Raw genomic sequence first — 18256 nt, forward strand, 5'->3', positions numbered from 1 at the left:
ATGGAGTCAGCAACCTCTCTTACATCATCTAGCCCAATTTTTCCCTTTTTCCCCTGCTTTTAGTGGCAGTTGCTGAACTACAGTGGGAAAATTGCAATCTGGGCAGATACCTTTCAGCAGACTCGGGCAAAACAGGTATTAAACAGGAAATGATGGCATATTTAGAGTGKCTTTTCAGAGGATTTCAGGGTGCACATTTGTCAGTCTCCTCCTCAGTTTATGGGCTTTGGGCATATGTACTTAAAGATTGCAGAGCCGGGAAAGCCCTGCCTGGATTTAAGTACTTAGTRATAGGAAAGAAGAAAAAAGCCTGGTACTTTGATGTATTTTTATTATCATGGTGGCTCAGAATACTTTCTTGGCAAGAGTGCCTGGCACAGCTGCCTGCCACGCTTCCAACCACAGAGAGCSAAGCTGCAGGATTACCTCGTGCATATCGAGTACAGGGAACTCCTGCAGAAAAGGAACAGCACAGAGCAGGGATGGGGTGTGTGCATGTAACACAGGCTGTGTTATCCTCAAGGTGCTTGCTCTGAGCTGATGTGTTGAGCAAAGCCTGGGAGCAGGAGGTGTTTGGGTCACWTGTTTTTTCATTTAATGAAGGAGATTAAGCTACCTGTTTAAGATTTTGTTGTGTGTATGTCACCTCCAAACACTTCATGAAGTTTCCAGTATCTGAAACACTGCATTTCAGCTGGAAGTCTGAGCCTGCTGTTTTACAATATCTGGCTTAGTTCTATTATTTCTTTTGTCTTGTCCCATTAAAGAGCAGCTTTTATTTCAGACAGAAGGAACAGGATCTTGAGTGTTTCTGTATGTGTTAATCACTTGTGGGTCTCCTGAGTTAGCCCTGCAATACTGTGTTAGCTATTTTGACCTCTCTCTAGTTACTTATCCCCATAACTGCATAGCTCAAGCATGAGCCATTTGTCTCACTGCACACAGGAATGCAGCTTTGTGGCGACACAAACTGTCTGGTAGCCCAGCCTTTCATGTTGCCTTTACCAGCACTATGGGTGCAGTCTCCTCGTGCCTTGTGGAACAGTCAGCCTAAGCACACAGTCCTGGGTGCAGGTAGGGATGGAATCATCATCTTGCAGGTTGACTTCCTTCACAGTGTGAGCAGATTCAGACAATAGATCCCTTTATTTACAGCAATCTTGGATGTTAGTTATATGCTCASTCTGTCTCTGCTGGTCTTTTTGTGGGTTTTGAGTTTTTGTAATAATGATTTMAATGTCTTGATGACTGATGGGAAGTGCTGTTTGAGTTGTGGTGTACCGGGGTGTGGAGCTGGCTGTTGGTTTTCCCACGTGGTTCCCTGGAGCAGCAGGGAGTCGGGCACAATGAAACCCAGCTGCGGTGAAGAAATGTTGAACTTGGTCACATAAAGGTGTAATTGGCTGTGGGTTTTCAGCATGGGAGAAAGCTGAAATGGAGAATTCTTGTGAGAGCTGTCCCCAAAAGTTTCTACCTTTGTGTGAAAGCTGTTTGTSATGGTGTTTGAGCTTGGTAGGAGCCTGTGATGGTGCCTTAGGCAGGTAAATCCCTTTGAAGGCACAGGGGAAGGCACTTTCATAGTAGAATGTGGTGCTCCAATTGCAGYGAGCTGATAAAGCATGGTGCAGCATGGTACTTCCAGGTTTTGAAGATTTAGGTGTGTAATGCTGTTTGGCAGCAGTCTGCCTTTTTAAAATTGATAATCTGGACAAACAGGTATTTGGCAAGTTGAGAACCACACTGCTGTGCAAGAAGTAAGCTCTTGTTTTTCACCTGTGCTGTTACTTGGAGGCTGTAAGCGCTGTCCCCCTTCATGTGCTTGAGGCATTTGCTGAGTGACAGTTTTACTAAAAGTCTTTCTGTCTTCATCATTTCATGTGGCAGGCAGAAAATTTGCACCGAGAAGTGACTGTCCTAGYTCTTTTATAGTCTCAATTCTTGTTGAGCCAGAAATGTATCTTCSTTTTCTTTCAATTCCTGCCTATCATCTGATGAATTTAAAGGGAGGGTGGCTTTGCACTAAAGATAATTTATATAAATAGAAAGTGATGAGAATACACATAGATGATTTTAAAAATTACTCTTTAGGCTGCAACCCTCATTGTTAAAAATATCAAACAATAAATCRCAGCTTTTCTGTGAGCCAGCTGTGTCTGGCTTCTGGGATGGACAGAGTTCTTTTCCTTTGCTCACTGTTTTGTCCTGGGCTGCTGGTTTTCTCTCCAAGTAACCCTGTGTTACTTAGCCAGTCATTTTAGGTAACCTGACATCACRTGCCTATGTTTAAACAAGAGCTTTGCAAACCCAGCCTTGTATCAGCTTTTGGCCCATGAACCAAAGGAACCAGCRCGTTGCGTGACTGGTTTGTTTCCTCTTTGCGAGTTTACTTTGTGTGTGTTACTACAGGYGTGACACCTACTGGAGCAGCTGCCATGGAAAGGCCCTGCCAGACCAAAGTGTTCCTTATGGCTATGTACCCTGCTGCTGTGAAATATTTGTAATTGAACTGATTATTCTCTATTTCCATTATCTCAGCATTTGCAATTTTCAGGTTTACTGCGRTGCAGAGACTCATTTGGTAATTCCTGTGGTGAGGTGAAAGCCGAGTGGGTTTTTCTGATTCCCTGCCTGCCTCTGAGAAGTGCTTGAAATCTCAGGCAGGTGTCTTCAGTGTGGGAGAGCAAAATTTACCCATCTTGTGTCCTTTCACTGAGACMTACATGAATAACTCTCTCCAAACACTGTAATTCTTCTACTGGCTTTTGTTTTCAGTTTACGGCTGAGTCTGGAACTTGATTGTTATTACCAAATRGACTTATGAAAGGTAGCTTGATACTTTCTTACTTAGAATTTCACTTTTTTGAGACTTTTTATTCAGCCTTTCAGCACGTTTTTAATGGYAGAGTACATTTCTATAAAATGCTCTATTCTTGTTATAATACTTAAAAGCAAAATTAAAGCTCCCACACAAACATTCAGTGAAACAAAGTAGAGAAAAATACATGTTTGTGTTTGAGGAAGGAATTTTTCCAGCTTATTTTGAGGACTGTTGACAATGCAAGAATGAGAAAGATGGGGTAAGGAAGCAAAACAGGTGTGTTTGGTTATGCAGCTTGGATGAGAACAGAAAGCTGGCAGAAACAAGGTTGTATAAAAAGAATCTCTGCATATTTTTCTCATAGACAGTCACTTAGTAGGACATGAAGCTGGGTCCCCATAATCACTGTCTGAAAAACAATAGCTTTATGTTCACCAGTTATGATGGACTGTGACCTACATTCACAGAATCACAAAAGTGATGAAAATTCATCATCATTATTTAATTCATGCTTGAGTACATGCCAGGCTCTAATTATGAGATAGCTCCAGTCTGCTCTGGACCCAGACGTTTACTGTGATCCTGGCACRGCGGTCAAAAATTCCATTTTGGGGTTCTGTGCAACAGCTGCTGAGGCTGACAGTGACCTGTGGGATGTACACTGGAGTTCTGATATTAGAGATTTGAAGGTGAAGAGAGGCAAAGAGCATCTGAGTGCACTGCAGGGATCAAAAGGAAGTCACCAAAAGTGTTGATGGTTTTCAAAATGCTACCAACAGCTGACAGAAAAAAAGGAAAAGGACCTTTCCACATCAGATAAATCACTTGTGAAGTAAAGGTAAGAAAAAAATACAAACCAACACATAGCATTTTTAGCTTTCTAATTCTCTATTTTCTTAATTTCTTTCTGCTGTCTTTCTTCAGTGTTTTTTACCCCCAGCTCATGATTTACTTGCCATTCAAGGACATTGCAATCTGCCTCTGACTTCWGTGCCATCATTGTTTCAAAGTCAATTCTTTTGAAAATGGTATACCTGAATTTCTTTGAGATCACACAGCCTGGAGCGGGAGAGGGATATTAATAGAAACAGCTTCTCTCTGTTGTTGTATGAAGACAGAAGATGAATTAKTTCAGTGTGGCAGGTGGAGGTGTTTTTCAAAGCAATTGTGTACATTTTTGAAGATCTAACAGGGAATTAAAAAGGTCTGGGTGGCACAGAGAGCTGCCATAATTTTGAATAAGGAGAGTAAACGTATGCATTAAATGCTACATGACTAATTTTGCAAGGTGTGCTTAACAATTATCCAAGTTAAAATAGTTGGCAGTTCCCATCCAGCCTTCAGAAAATCAGGRAGAAACTTCGCTGCTTCCTATCACATGCCTTTTAAAACTTGGAAATGGAACAATTACTCCAGGCTTTACTTGATACTCTTTTTAAATACCCTCTAACCCCACGATGATTCTTTTAGGTTAATGGTTTAGGGCTGARTTCAGTAAAGACTGCCTGATGTTCATATGATGCTGCAGGGAACTCTTGTTGGAGCTGGTGGGAAGAGGCACRATTTAAATTTTATCCCCGAAGGAGGATGAGAGTTTAGGAGATCCAAGAGTAGTGTGAAGGGAAGTACAGGTATTTGAGACAGTCCCGATGTGYGACTGCCAAGGCAGGAAGGGGTGTGGGTGTTACCGTTTGGCTCTTGGAGAAGCCCCTCCTGTTCCCCCACGTTCCCTCAGGAGTGTCTCTCCCATCCTTTCCCATCAAGCAGTTCCTGGCTTTCTGCCTGTGGACATTGCCAGAGCCGCAGCGTGGCCGGTGGTTCTTTGGTGTCCTGCCCAAGAAGGAAAGCAGGACCTGTGAGGCAGAGGAGCCTTCCCACTCCCTCAGCATCACCACCACCCTGGACCAGCAGTCTTGCTGGTTTGACAACCAGTCTGCAAGTTTCCGTGACTTGTGAGACGTGATGTGTGGCTGGTACCGGGAGCTAGACCTATGTCATTAAATAGCAACAGACATACTTTGTAACATTCTGTTTTAGAGATACACATGGAAGAAAAGGAAGCAAGACAACGTGTACATGCACTCTTCTCTCTTCTGACCCTTCTCTCTGCTTCCTGCTCCTGGCAGCAGATCAGCTGTARATTAGCCATGCAGGGGGGTATTTTTTTCATTAGGCTCAGGGGGGTTCTCACAAGCCTTGCCTGCCACGTGTGTSCTGCTCTCCTGTGTAGGGAGCGGGRTCACACWGGGTGYTGTGCTGGGCTTTGCAGATCTTGCCTCTCCACAGGTACTGCCCTACAGCCTGTCCCATAGCACAGGGACCGTCCTGTCTGTCAGGGGCCCTTCATCCCACTGAGATCAGAGTGCTCCACYCGCAGCTGCACTGGCTACAATTTACTGGAGCTGGAAAGTACTCAGGAGAAAGTTATTTAGGAGTGTCAGGATTAATTTTATAGCATCATTAATGCTGCAAACCTCAGACTTTGAAAATTGCCAATGCACTGGTAATTGCAGAGGAAAGAACTTAGTTTAACTATTTATGCCTTCAGAAAGRAATTTTGAGGGGCAAAGCCTGATTTTTAAAGTGTTTTGCTAATAACACATTAGGCAATGAATTAGTAAGTTATTAAGCTATGAATAAATGAAACTGTGTTTGTTTTAAAGGCTGGTCATCTGCTCCGCTCCATTTTTCTASAGCCTGCCAAACCTTTTGCAGATGAGCTATACTGCTCTCGACAGATCCCTGCCTCGAGTAACTTGTTATCTGTATTTGACACAGCAGAAGAGGAAACATCAGACAAGCGTGGTGGAATTGATGAGGGCAGGAGGGAGGAACATTTCCAGCAGAAATAAGGTCAGGCACATTGCTGCACAGTACTGCCAGTGGGCTTCAAGCAGTGTTTTTGTTTGGGAGAGTATGGGGTGTGTGCCCCATGGTATCTCTTGGCAGGACCAGTCCTCTGCTTGCAGAGGTGACAGTCCTGTTGAGYTCCTTCCCAGCTCAGTCACCTGGGTTTGCCTTCCTGGAGATGAGGTGGGATGGTGAGGGAACAGGGCAAGGCAGAGCTTGGCACTTGTGGGTCTCCTCCCCTGATAAAGTTAGGGCACGGCAAGGGTGGGAGCTTRGGGAAACAGCAACACCCGTCCCATCTGGAGGCAGCCTGGGTGGCGTCTGGCTGCTGATGACTCTGTGTAAACCTGGATATCCGGGGCTCTTACCTGGGGTTGGTCTGCACCTCAGCTGCTTCTGTCAGCAAGCAACTAAAGTTGTGTTATGAATGATAACATTAAACAGCATTTTTACCCAAATGTTTTAGTTTCCATCTTTGTRGCTATTATTTCCTAGTTTTTGAGGAATTGTTTGGAAAATGGCATAAAATRTCACATTTCACCATACTTGATGCAAGTTGTGGGTTTGTTTAGAGTCAACATTTGGTGWGCTTATTAGGTTCTGACAACTGTGAGATTGTCAGGCAATAAAACTGGAGTTTCCCCYAACAAAAGTTTCTAATGTCAAGCAACAGTTTGACTGCTATTAATAAGCCACGTTGCTGCTACCTAATAAACTAGACCAGTTTAAAAAAAACAACCAAACAAAWGCAAAACCCAACAGCAACCATTTTAAATAAAGTTTTTAATTTTTTAAGCTTTTTGCAAACAGTTGGTCCCAAACCACTTTCCAAGCAGATCTGCTGTTTTCTCTCACTTGCCTTTGGCTTCCCATGGTTTCTCTTGTGAAAGATGGGTACCTTGCAGTTGTTTGAACCAATAAATCGGTTATTGAGTCAACAGAAATTTGCCTTTTATTTTTTTGGAGGAGGAGGAGGGAGAGGGGTGCTCACTCTCATATCTATAGCCTGCCCTGCCTCATCCTAAGGTCGTTTGAGCTGATGCCAGGGCAGCAGTGAGAGCACATGGCCACAGCATTGGAGGAACAGGGATGGGACATGACTGTCCCTTCATTTGCAGTCTGCTGTTAATTAGGAGGAGAAACGGTGAAACTCCTGTGACCGTCTCCTGTAATTTGTGTTTCCTGGATATCTGAGTCAAGTACAGTCACCTCTTTAGAATTTTACTGTCTTGGTTAATTTCAGATCTGAAACAGCTATTTTTTCGTGGAGTATTATGGCTGTTGGTTTGTTGCCTGGCAAAAGAGAGAGGAGCTGTTTGATCTGTTTGTGGCAGTACTGCAGGTACTTGATTTCTACTGATACCTGCGTGGATTCACTGCCCATTAAGCCAGTTTCTGGACTGAGCCTTTTCACTTCTGGATGAATTCTTCTGTCAAGATTTAATTTAATTTGAGCTCACAAGTTATCTTGGAGTTCATTTCAGTAGCTGTAATATCAGGCTCCAAGCCTTCTATGTTACATGAAATAGAAACATGTTCTGTTCCTTCCCTCCCCTGCCTGTAAYGAAAGACTGCTGTACTACGAGGTGTGAAATCTGCACACAAGATTACTTTCACAACAGACTTTATTTGATTACTCTGACAGGTAGCAATGGTTACAGTTTATATGGTGCCACTTATCCAAACTCTTAATTTTTTCACACCTTTCAAACAAATACGAGATGTGGTGCACAATATTTTACTTTGAAGATTAAAACTGTGTAGTTGGAAGTTAAAGGGAAATTCATATCCTAGTATGTATAAACAATACCAGAATTCCTTCAAGGGCCACCTTTTTAGCTCACCTTGTGAGTAAATGGAGGGTGGAGGTACCACCTTTGCATCTTGACCTTGCACTGTGTCTAAAGAAACGAATGTGTTGGGATGGTGATCTGGGAAGGTACAAGGCTGAAAGCTGAACGTGCATATTGACTCTAAAAAGTGACATTTTGTTGTGACTTTCATTTATCTTTTTTTTTCTGGTTCCATTTATCAGTTTACAATATTGCCCCAGTTGAGTCCAAAATCTTGAGAAAAAAGTTTGAAAAGCAGCATTTCTTAAACTAGAGACAAAGTATACGTTTAGTATACATTATATAGTATATATGTGTGTATATATATATATAGTATATATAGTATATATAGTATATAGTATATATATAGTATATATATAGTATATATAGTTTGTATATATTAGTAACAACTGTTAAGTATGTGTAAGCAATCAGCTGCAATGATAAAAGCTAGAAGGTTTTTTTTTTTGTAATGAGACACCTTTTTTGATTTTCTTCCAAGCCATCTGTTGAGAGCTACAAATGTTGTTAAGAATTGCTATTTGCCCTGTTCTGTCTAAGAAAAAAATTATTTCATGGCAGCTATGTGCTGTTTTGCTAATCTTGATATGAAACATACTTATTAGATGCTTTTCATTTAGAAGTTTGTACTCCTAATAAACTTATCTTTCAGTACTAAATTATTCATTTTGATTTTTATCTGAAAACACTTTGGTCATTTACTGGTTATTAACTTTTATTATTAATTTATATTGCTTACAAATTTTTATATTTCGTGTCTGCTATCAGTCCTTATGTTGCAGTTTGATGAGAATATATCCAAGCTCTTGAATTTCTTCTTTCAGTTGGAAAAGTGCCTTGAATMATGGAATTGAGGCATGAGATTTATTCTGAAAAGGAAACAAGGTGCATTTAGGTTTGTATGACTGCCAGATATTTGCTCCTTGGAGGCCTTGTGGTTTTTGCTGTCTGCTCATCATCTATATGATCATGAAGAGTAGGTATCTCACCATGGCATTGTGTTTTATACTTTATTAAAAATTGTGCCCCTAAACCATCATAGCTTGTCAAACTGTAATTACATTATTTCTTATTGTGATGTCTTGTTTGCACATGTACACTGCTCTCTCTCCTCCTCTATCCCTGCCTGAGTGGTCGGGAGCATTTCTGTATCAACACAATACGGACAGGATGATCCCAGGTTTTGTCTGTTTTCTTTAGACGCTACAGCAGAGCAGCTTCTCCAAGGGAAGGGTCAGTACCCAGGGAAAGGAGTGAGCTCCAGGATAGGCTGGGTGTTTCTGTGGCAAACCCCAARGCTGAAGGAAGGTGCTTTAACCCCTTTCCCTGCTGCCATTACCCCAGAGCTTATATGCAGAGCACTTTACAGATAGAAAACTGCCTTCTGCCTGTGGTGGAGCTGCTTGTAGGTGCTCAGAGGGGTTCCTGCTGAACTTAAAGTGGGTGACATGCCGTAACTTTGTCAGAAACAGAGGGTGGGAGAATGCTGATACAGTGTGTGTAAGAGATGTGTCTACTTGTTTGGACATGGAGGAAGCAGATCCTAAATCCTCAGTGCCCTAGGAGATTGCATCACCCGGCACCTAACAATACAGACTACTTTTGGAGGTCCTTTGTTGGTAGGGCCCCCTTCAGAAAAGAAAGGAGATCTTGTTCTGCCAGTCCTTTAATGACTATGTCTCTCTGTGTGCATTTGGGGGGAGGGGGGTTCAGATAGCCAGATGAATTTTAACAGAAGGTCTTTGTGTAAAATATACGCACATTAAAGAAATATCTTTTAAATCAGTTTTCAAGAAAAATGTGAAGTTACAGGGGGAAAAATGAAAGTGTAGTGTTATTTTGTTCCATTTTGCRGTTCCTTTGTAGAAAATAGTCAGAGAATGGTAATTCAAAACTATTTCCATTTTTCAAACCTATTCCTGGTTAAGTTTTATTTGAAGGAAGTTGTTCAGCTGTGTGTATAAGGCAGTAAATACATTTAGAAAGGTTGCATGATGAGGAATTCTRTTTGCTGTCCTTGTCTTCATCATGTGTAGAACTCATTTAGAGTGGTGAAAAATTCAGCAGTTTAACATTAGTTCTTTATTTCTCAAGCACCAAAATAAGAAGATGTAATCCTTTATTCAAACAAACTGAACAGAGCTGGTAATTGGAGATCTGAGGATTTAAGATGTGTTTGTTGTTTTATAGCACTGTCCACCCATTACAAATGAATTTGTAATTTATTCTCCCAGTCTGTGATAACCTAATCACCTGCCAGCACTTGACAGTTCTGCACACTTGTGATTTATTCAATTCCATCCTCCTACAACATGGAACAGGGTTTTAATAGCCTTTTGGAAAGAATTTTGCCAGCAGGGGAATTCCTTTATTTGCAGATAGAAACTGCTTACTCTGGTAGCTCTGAAGTTTGTACAGACTTTGGATCTACCTTAAATACATTGGTTTTAGCTCTTTTTAATGTCTAAAAAAATTAACAAAGACTTGAAGATTTCTTTTCTCTCTTTTGACAGAGGGCTTTGRCTGTCATGCTCATTGTTCCTGTACTTTCTAACAACTGTTAAATATGTGATGCACCATTTATCTGCCTGCATGTGTGTACARCTCGTAAATAATTTAATATTCTACTTTACCACTTGGCCTCTTCGCATAATGCTAAAATGAGRAAGATAAAACTCTGCTAAATTATTTATTCACTGGGAAATTGAAACAACTGACATAAATTAAGCACTGAAAATGGTCCCCTTTTCCTCTGTGGGAATCAAAGCACTGAACACAACTGGATAACAGCAAGGGAGCTAAATGGACAAGATGATTATAGGATAATTTAGATTGGAAAGGGCTTCTGTGGGTGTCATCCAGTCCACCCTCCTGCTCAAAGGCAATCTGCTTACTGGAGACATGGTTGGCTGAGTCTTGAATGCCTCCAACAGTGGAGGTGATCCAGGATGGAGGTGTTCCAAGAGTCTCCTGTGGGTACACAGAGCACATCAGACCTGTTGCCTGGCTGGCTGGTGGATTTTGGTGATATTCTGCAGTGTTGCAAATTTTCTACAGGTTAAAACCTTTGCAGCAAGGCACAGAGGTGCTGCAGTGCCATTGTGGCAGAGCAGAAAAATTTTCAGCTCATTCTGAATGGGTCTTTAAAAGATCAAAGCACAGTGACTTTATGAAGGCCTCGAGGTCCTGATACTTAAAATAATTTGGTTGTGTCAATTTTCATAGTAGCCAGTTGTTTCTTTTAGTTATGTACTGTGTTTTGTTTTGCTTTGCCATATTTATATAGTAAATATTGTAGTAGTTGTCACAGATTGTTTTAAATGTTTAAAGAGAATTAAATGTTGTACATAGGGAAATGTGATGAGATAGTATCCAGAACAGCAGCAAAGTCCAGGCAYGTAGCTGAAAAGCAGAGCATAATATAATTTGTGGTTTAATTAAGTTAAACTTGTGYTCTGCAAAACTCTGCACTCAGTAACAGCCTTTTCCCTGATACCACTTTGATTATGATTTGGCTTTATTTTGATTTGAGAGCAGCTGGGGAGTTCTGAACTATTTGGGTGTTGCATATTTTTAACATAAACTTCAGTACCTRTGCTTTCTATGTTTTCTTACCTGCTTCTCACTCCTGGGATGTATCCGGGAATCCCATACGTTCTGAAGGGSAAGGTCAGTTTGCTTAATGCTTTCCAGGTGCCCTGCTTGTATTGAGGGATGCAAAATAAAAAACATCCCATGCAGACCTTCATAACTAATAGAGRAATAGAGGTGCCTGGTGCTGGTGGCCTCCATATCACAAACCTGAGCAAAGATTGCTCCAAGTCCCTGATTTGTGTTGGATTGCACAAGGAGAGGACCAGTTCCCTAAATGATCCTGTGCTTGGGTTTGGTGTTCCACTGCTGATTGTTSAACATCCTGCTCTGCTGGCTGTTGTCAGTCACCCAGATGAAACGCTGGAGGTTGGAAAGCAAATCAYTTTTTCTGTGGGGAGGATGGGATGTGTGCAGAGACTAAAATACACACAGTTTAAATGCATAGTGACAGTATATATGGCATGGTGGATGGAGTAATTGTCACCTGGAAGAGATGCCAGCTTTCTGGAGCAGATCACCCCCCTTAAAGATCCCAACTGCTTTGTCTCTGAGACCAGTCCTCAGTGTCCTTTTTGTGTGAGCCTTTGTGCTCCTCTTCCTGAAGAGATGCATTTTCAGTGTCATCATCATCTTCCTGAAACAAACTGGGATKGATGAAGTCAATTTGGTGAAAAAGGGTCAAGTAACGAGATAACATTTTTAATGATCASACTTTTCAGAAACATATCCTTAACGGATAGCAGAGTATGCCTGTGTAACATTCCTTCTGTATAAAAAAGGTGCACATAAAAACAGCTGTTACAGTGCTGTCTTTACTGACAGCATTTGGAATGTCTGGAAAAAAATAATGTGTGAATCCAAATGTAACAAATGAGATCAGAATTTGGGAGGGAGAAAGGGCTTGGCCTTTGGTTGTATGGCGCTACAGCTATGGAGACCCACATTTTGTGCCCTTTGCAATCTTTAGTCACATAAGGGAATATGCAGGCTGAGGTATAACCTATGATTTTTTGGGAATGTCTTGACTTTTCCTTTCTTAGTAGCTTACATAGTGACAATGTTGTTTCCCCCAGTGTTTCTGCGCTGTATGACTTTGTCAAGACAAGACAAGACGTGATTTCATCACAGCCTATTTCTGCTTCATTTATTTAATTCAYAAAATCCTCAGTGTCTTTCAACACATTTTGATGTAATAATTTGTTTGACAGTTGTAACTCCAATGATGTATTTACCCTTTGTGCCTTCATTTGGGTTCTAAATGTATAGCCATAAATAGTCATTAGTAGTGCTATTTCATTAAATCAGGTGAACATCTCAGCTGAAGAGTCCAAAAGGCACGAGCGCATKTTACAGCACTATTTTAGGAAATATTCATTAAATAATATACCCAACCTGAAAGTCAATGGATGCACATAATTTCAGCAGCTTTCTACATGGGCACTTCRTGCACCATGGTTATTGACTTCTTCAGCCAGGAGCCACATCAYGTGCCTCTGCTCTGCTTGTCCTACCTGGAACATATCCATGCATAATTCACTGTGAGGCTGCACAAATGCAAATGCCTKCACAAAGGAAATAAGAAGTCACTGGGAGCAGGAATCCTCCTTCTGGCAGCACTATGGAGTCAGGTCAAACCAAGTGCCTGTGTGGCTGTGGCTGTGTTCAGTGTTGGTGTTTTTCGGTAAGATGCTATAGATGGGATGAGTTTCTCAGTCTTTTTTAAGATTACAGCAGTAGTAACTGCATATCATACAGCATTTATTTTAGGTTTTAAGAAGGARTTTTTTGATTCTTAGTTCTCCAAGRGCTTTTCACTACTCAACTGAAGCATGGACTTGTYGTAGTCCTTTGCAGTTGCAGAGGGCATAGAGACCCTTGGTCTCTGTCTCACTGTGTTTAGATATATTTGCTTGCATGTCTTTAAATATGACTTTAATTAAAATATGTCTATTAAAACTGACTAGGTGATAAGCATAATGAGGCAAACTAACTCTGAACTAAAACTTGAATTGTCTAAGAAACTAGTGAACATCCCACCAGAAATTCCTTCATCACAGTTTAATAAAGCTTATCTCTATGCAGGAAAAATCCTGTTTTGCTAGAGACCGACATGAGCATCATTGAAATCAGCAGTTAATGAATGTTCATTAATATTATTAAAATCTCATTCCTTCTCCAAACACTTAYGTGATTTGTCACTCTATAACCATTTCAGAAGTTTGCAGTGCACAACCTGCTGTGCTGCATCCTAGCAGTAACCTGAGAAAAATTGTATGAGGTTCTTACAACCTAGGGATTTTTGCAGCATTTTTGAAAGGTCCCTAAAAGGTATTACTTACAGCTGCACACAAGSTTTGTAAAGTATTTATAGCACTGCTTCTTCTGTGCTGAGTGGATTACTGCCATAGACATTTGTAATTGGTGTAACAGTGCATGCAGAAGAATTTCAAAGCAGCTACTCAAGTGAAAACTCTCATTTTATTAACAGCCCATTCATGACGAGACTAAGAGAGGATTGTGAAAAGTRGAGAAGAATTGAAGTCTGATAAGAGAAAATGTGAGAACTGAGCACTGGATCCCTTGGGTCCAAAGCACATGGCGACAGAGGACATTTTTCAGAGGAAGGAAGTTTAGRGTAGCAGACACTGAAGGCTCAAAGGAAGCCTGACGCCCTCTATGTGGTAGCCCAGCAAGACAACATCCTCTGCTTATGCAGGTGCTCAGTGATTTTCCTCTGTACACATTAGATTATTGAGAACACCCTGAGCTGTAGCCAGGGCCCTTTCCCTTCACCTTCTCTGTCTGCTTCTACCAGAATTCACCTGATGGGGAAGTACTGTGTACCTGATGTAACTGTTAAAAGATGCAGCTTTTGGACTAGAATTCTATTTTGAGCATAATCAAAGTATTTGTAAATGCCAGCAAAAGTTTTTTCCAGCATCAAATTTTGGGTTTGTCCTCCCTGCTCATTCTGCACAGAGCTGTTTGCTGGGCAGTCAGTCAGTGTTGTTGACTGCATGTATTATTCACTTTAATGCATTCATATGTGTTTGCATAGGCATGTATGTATGCAGATTAGATGCAGGTGTTTCTTGAACAGAACTTCCACTAGCATAATTCAATATTTAAAGTCAGCAAATTATCCTGAGTCCCTTATTTTGATTAATAGCTGTACATGATGGGAATGACGTTGTRTCTCAGAGTGTATGGACAGGGTATGACTGATAAGCCTGAAACGATGGTATCTTTGCAGGACATTGTCAATAAAACTTGTATTTGATAAACCATTTTAAGCCACTTCTTCTGGCTGCCAATTGTTTTATCTGATTTTCATYAGCTGCCTCCTCTTGCAGTGACTCCATAGTGTGCAGGCACCAGCAGCAGTTGGGTGCTGAACTGAGCTGGGGCACTGTGGTTGGATGAAAGTAGGGGTCCACATCAAGCACAGGACTGAAATAACTCCCAGGGACTTCCTAATGTGAATCAATTCTCACATGCTTTTGCTTCAGACCAAAAAGGTAAACCTCATACCTCTGACAAATTTGTTCTATCACTACCTGTAATTGTCACCTTCCAGGTCATTTTGCCTGGTAGAATTTAAGTAAATGAGTGAACTGCTGGTGGCAGTTGTGTAATTAGCTCAAATATCATGATGGCATTTACCTGCTGCTTTTCATTGGCACTGGATACTGATCAGGYTTTCTCTTCACCAGTGTGTGTGCAGTTTCCATCTTTCTTAGAACATCTCTGAAGTTTTGAAATTGATTGGTAGCTGCTTCCAAAAGTGAAAAGACTTGAATTAAAGAACAAAACAAAAGTTCTGCCTTGTTAGATGTTAGACCTCACTTCGCTTGCTGGTCATAAAGAGACATTCTCCTCTAGTTCCTTCTCTGACCCAGTGTGATTTTCAGAGTATTTTYAATTGCTAATAGTGAAGGAATTTGTTTTTTTGGAGATGGGTCAATTTATTGCTAACCCTCAAGAAATTCAGACATGCAATGTAAGATTACCTAAATTAGAGGGACAGATGTTAGGCTTTAAGAGCTTTTTGTTATCTTGACAGTTAAATGTTAACACTTCCAGAATACTGAAACCCTAATCTTACATATTGCAATTTTTTTGTTTGTTTATTACTGTACATTTAAATTATGATACACTCTGTATTGGATTTAGGATTTAGTTTAATTTTTTTGAGAGATTGCTGTAAAGAAAGAGTGGCAGAAGTGGCTCAGCAGCATAATGTGCAAGTATAAATAGAATGCAAGCTGTCCATTTATCTCAGTGCTGATCTACTTATATTCATCTGATGCTTATTACAGTCATGGTTTGTCTCTGAGCAGATACATCCAGTTAGGATTAAGCTTGGAAAACTAACCTAATTCGCTCTTGTAACTTCATTCAGGGTTTCTGTGTAGATTTCTTGTGACACYAAATCATTCTTTTAACTCCCAATCCCTAATAAATAAGCATAAAAATATTAACAATATTTATAAATGTCTATGTTTTTATGAGATACCGAGTCTGTTTTCAGTGGCTTTTAGGTTTGCCCAGATATATMTTCATTTGTACCTATTTCTGAGATTTCTTCCCACTCCAGCTTCTTCTGATATGTCATGGCACTTTATTAAATATAGGTTCAGATGACAGATTYTCTAGACTACTCTGTGGGACCTCTTTTTAAGCTTTATAGTAGAATGTCCTGCTAGAGTAGCCTGAAAGTGAAATATAAGCACACCTATCAAATTCTAACAAGAGTAAAAATAATAAAGGCAAAAGATGGTACCTTAAACTTTATATTAATCTTGTCCACATTGAAAAAGGAAGATTCAGTCTTTTCTTGTATTTGAAGAATCTCGAATATGCATGGAATACTGATTTATTTCTTGAGTTTTCAGATGAGTTTTCTCAGCATTTTCAGTCTACAAGAGCTCTGTACGATTTGTGGATGTAAAAATATCAAGTTTTGTGTCTTTAACATCTCAGCCACATCTTCTTTTTCATTTAAAATCASCCTCTAGTTGACTCTTTATTGTTTTGGCCTAGTGATTGGCCTCTGGCATGGATTAATCTTTGACAACTTGTTTTCAATTTTAAAAATCAACACAAGCAACTTGCTATAGTTCAGCACTTAAATAGGGTTATAAAAAGCTCAGAACTAAGCATATCAATCAGTGCTAACTTGTTATGGTGTGTGGGTGTTCAACTCTATAAAACAACTCRCATTTCAGATGAGAAGTAACTTGTGTATCATATTTCAATGTGTGCAAAACAGTATGTACAATAATGTAGCCTGAGTCCAATTTAGCTTTCTGTTTGTATGACTGTTCTCAACAAAATAAATGTGTGTGCRGGACATAACTGATGAAACATGATTTAAAGAAAAAAGTCTTAGCAACATTTCAGTTTTCTTCACCCTCATTTCATTTCCACTGTTACTGTGAGTGTGCTGAGGCTGGAAGATCCACATGGCAAGATTTAGCTTGTATGTGSCCTTATTTTTGTTTTTAGAAACTGATCCAAGAAGCAGTCATTTCTGAGCTCTGCATATGCGTGTATTAGATGCAAATACCCATAGAATTTTCAGAGTCTGTTATATTCTTCATGTGAGATCTCTCCTGCAGCCCTCTGGGTTGTTACTGGGGATGTGAAGGCAYTTCCCATGCTGGACTTCCTCCTACCTGCCAGAACTCCAGACAAAAAACAATGTGTGAGGAGAAGATACAGATCACACAGGTGGGCCCTGTGTGCATGGTGAGATCTTGAAGTGTTGGAGAGCTGCCATGTTTTATGTCTGTGAGATGGACTTTTTTTCCTGAAAAATGAGATCTACAATAGGAGAAGTAGCAACAGCAGTGGCAATGGCTTATCAGAAGATATGAAGGAGTGTAGAGGAACAGAATAAATTTAGAAGAAACAGTAGAGCAGTGATGATTCTGCTACCAGAACCTCCTGCTCTGTGCAGTTAGGAGAAGCACAGGGTCCTGTAATGTGAATCTTTCAGCATCACATCAAATGTGAGGATGTAARGAAGGGTCTGTAAATAATTCTTTGGATTTGGAGGGAAAATCACAGTTGGGCATTCAAGATGTCCTCTAAAGATAAGGCCCCTGTACAGACTAACAGAACTAAAGGAACAGTAGGAACATTTAGTGAAGAAAATGATGGCTTCTTAATTTAATGATTCCCAACAAAACTTGAAGTTACTGTTCTAAAATATTGTGAGAATCCTTGGGAAAGGAGGAATCAGAGAGGATGTACAGCTGTAAGTCACTGTGGCTGTTTCTGCTGTCAATGAGCAGCATTCTGCCTGYGGTCAGAAACAGACCTGGAAATGAAGCATGAGGAAAATAAGCCCTATTTCATTGCCACGATTTTGTTGATTCCATCAGGCTGTCTGCAGTCATTTAAAGATAATTGGAGGGGTGTTACCCCTGGATGTTGCTGTTTCTGTGATGTGAAAGGAGGGATAGGTGCAGTCTAGTTGATTGTGCCAGCTAATACTCAAAAGAATATTGCTGTCTGTAAACTCCGGAGTAATCTGCTGGTGCTGCACAGAGCAGAGATGTCCTTCGAATGGGAGCTTTTGTTATAGTAATGCCAACAGCAAGGGAAAATATTCAGATTATTTTCCTGGAGATAGAAGCTGCTGCTGTTTGCAAAACAGTGCATTACACCATCTGTTTCCTTCTGATTGCGCACTACCGTAGCCATTGTTGTGATTAATTTCTTTGCTTCTAGGCACAAATTTGAGTGCTTGAAAGAAGATTAAAAGCTTGTTTGCRTGCAGGGATGTAGCTAATGGCTAGATTTCAGTAGGATTGTGTGTACTTACCAACTTTACAGTTTAAGTCATCAATCTTCTGCATGCATTTGATATGTGAAGAAAGGAGAGCATCCTTTTTCCTTGTGAAATAATCCTCTGCACAAATTGTTGGTGAGGTTTTTGCCATGTGCCACTAGTGTCATCACACACTCAACACCACTGGCACAAAGAGTCACTTYTCATAGAATCATGGAATCATATAGGTTGGRAAAGACCTTTAAGATCATCGAGTCCAGCTATTAATCCAGCACTGGCAGGTCCACAACTAAACCATGTCCCTAARTGACACATATATATGTCTTTTTAAATTCCTCCAGA

At 40.4% G+C, this 18256-nt stretch overlaps 1 protein-coding gene across 11 annotated transcripts in view; it reads left to right on the forward strand.

The window, feature by feature from the left end:
- MCF2L (MCF.2 cell line derived transforming sequence like) overlaps positions 1 to 18256 on the forward strand; it is a 150434-nt gene that overhangs the window by 37841 nt on the left and 94337 nt on the right. The window contains exon 1 of one of the 11 annotated variants that reach the window (XM_057390424.1): positions 1000 to 1074. The exons of the other annotated variants lie outside the window; for them this stretch is intronic. The gene's annotated coding sequence lies outside the window, so the exon portion shown is untranslated. Of the gene's footprint in view, positions 1 to 999; positions 1075 to 18256 lie in introns of those variants that run through there. 11 annotated transcript variants of the gene reach the window in all.

Source organism: Malurus melanocephalus, unplaced genomic scaffold (assembly GCF_030028575.1).
Source record: "Malurus melanocephalus ecotype Western Australia unplaced genomic scaffold, MMel_1.1 scaffold_1, whole genome shotgun sequence".
In the NCBI taxonomy this organism is placed as follows: domain Eukaryota; kingdom Metazoa; phylum Chordata; class Aves; order Passeriformes; family Maluridae; genus Malurus; species Malurus melanocephalus.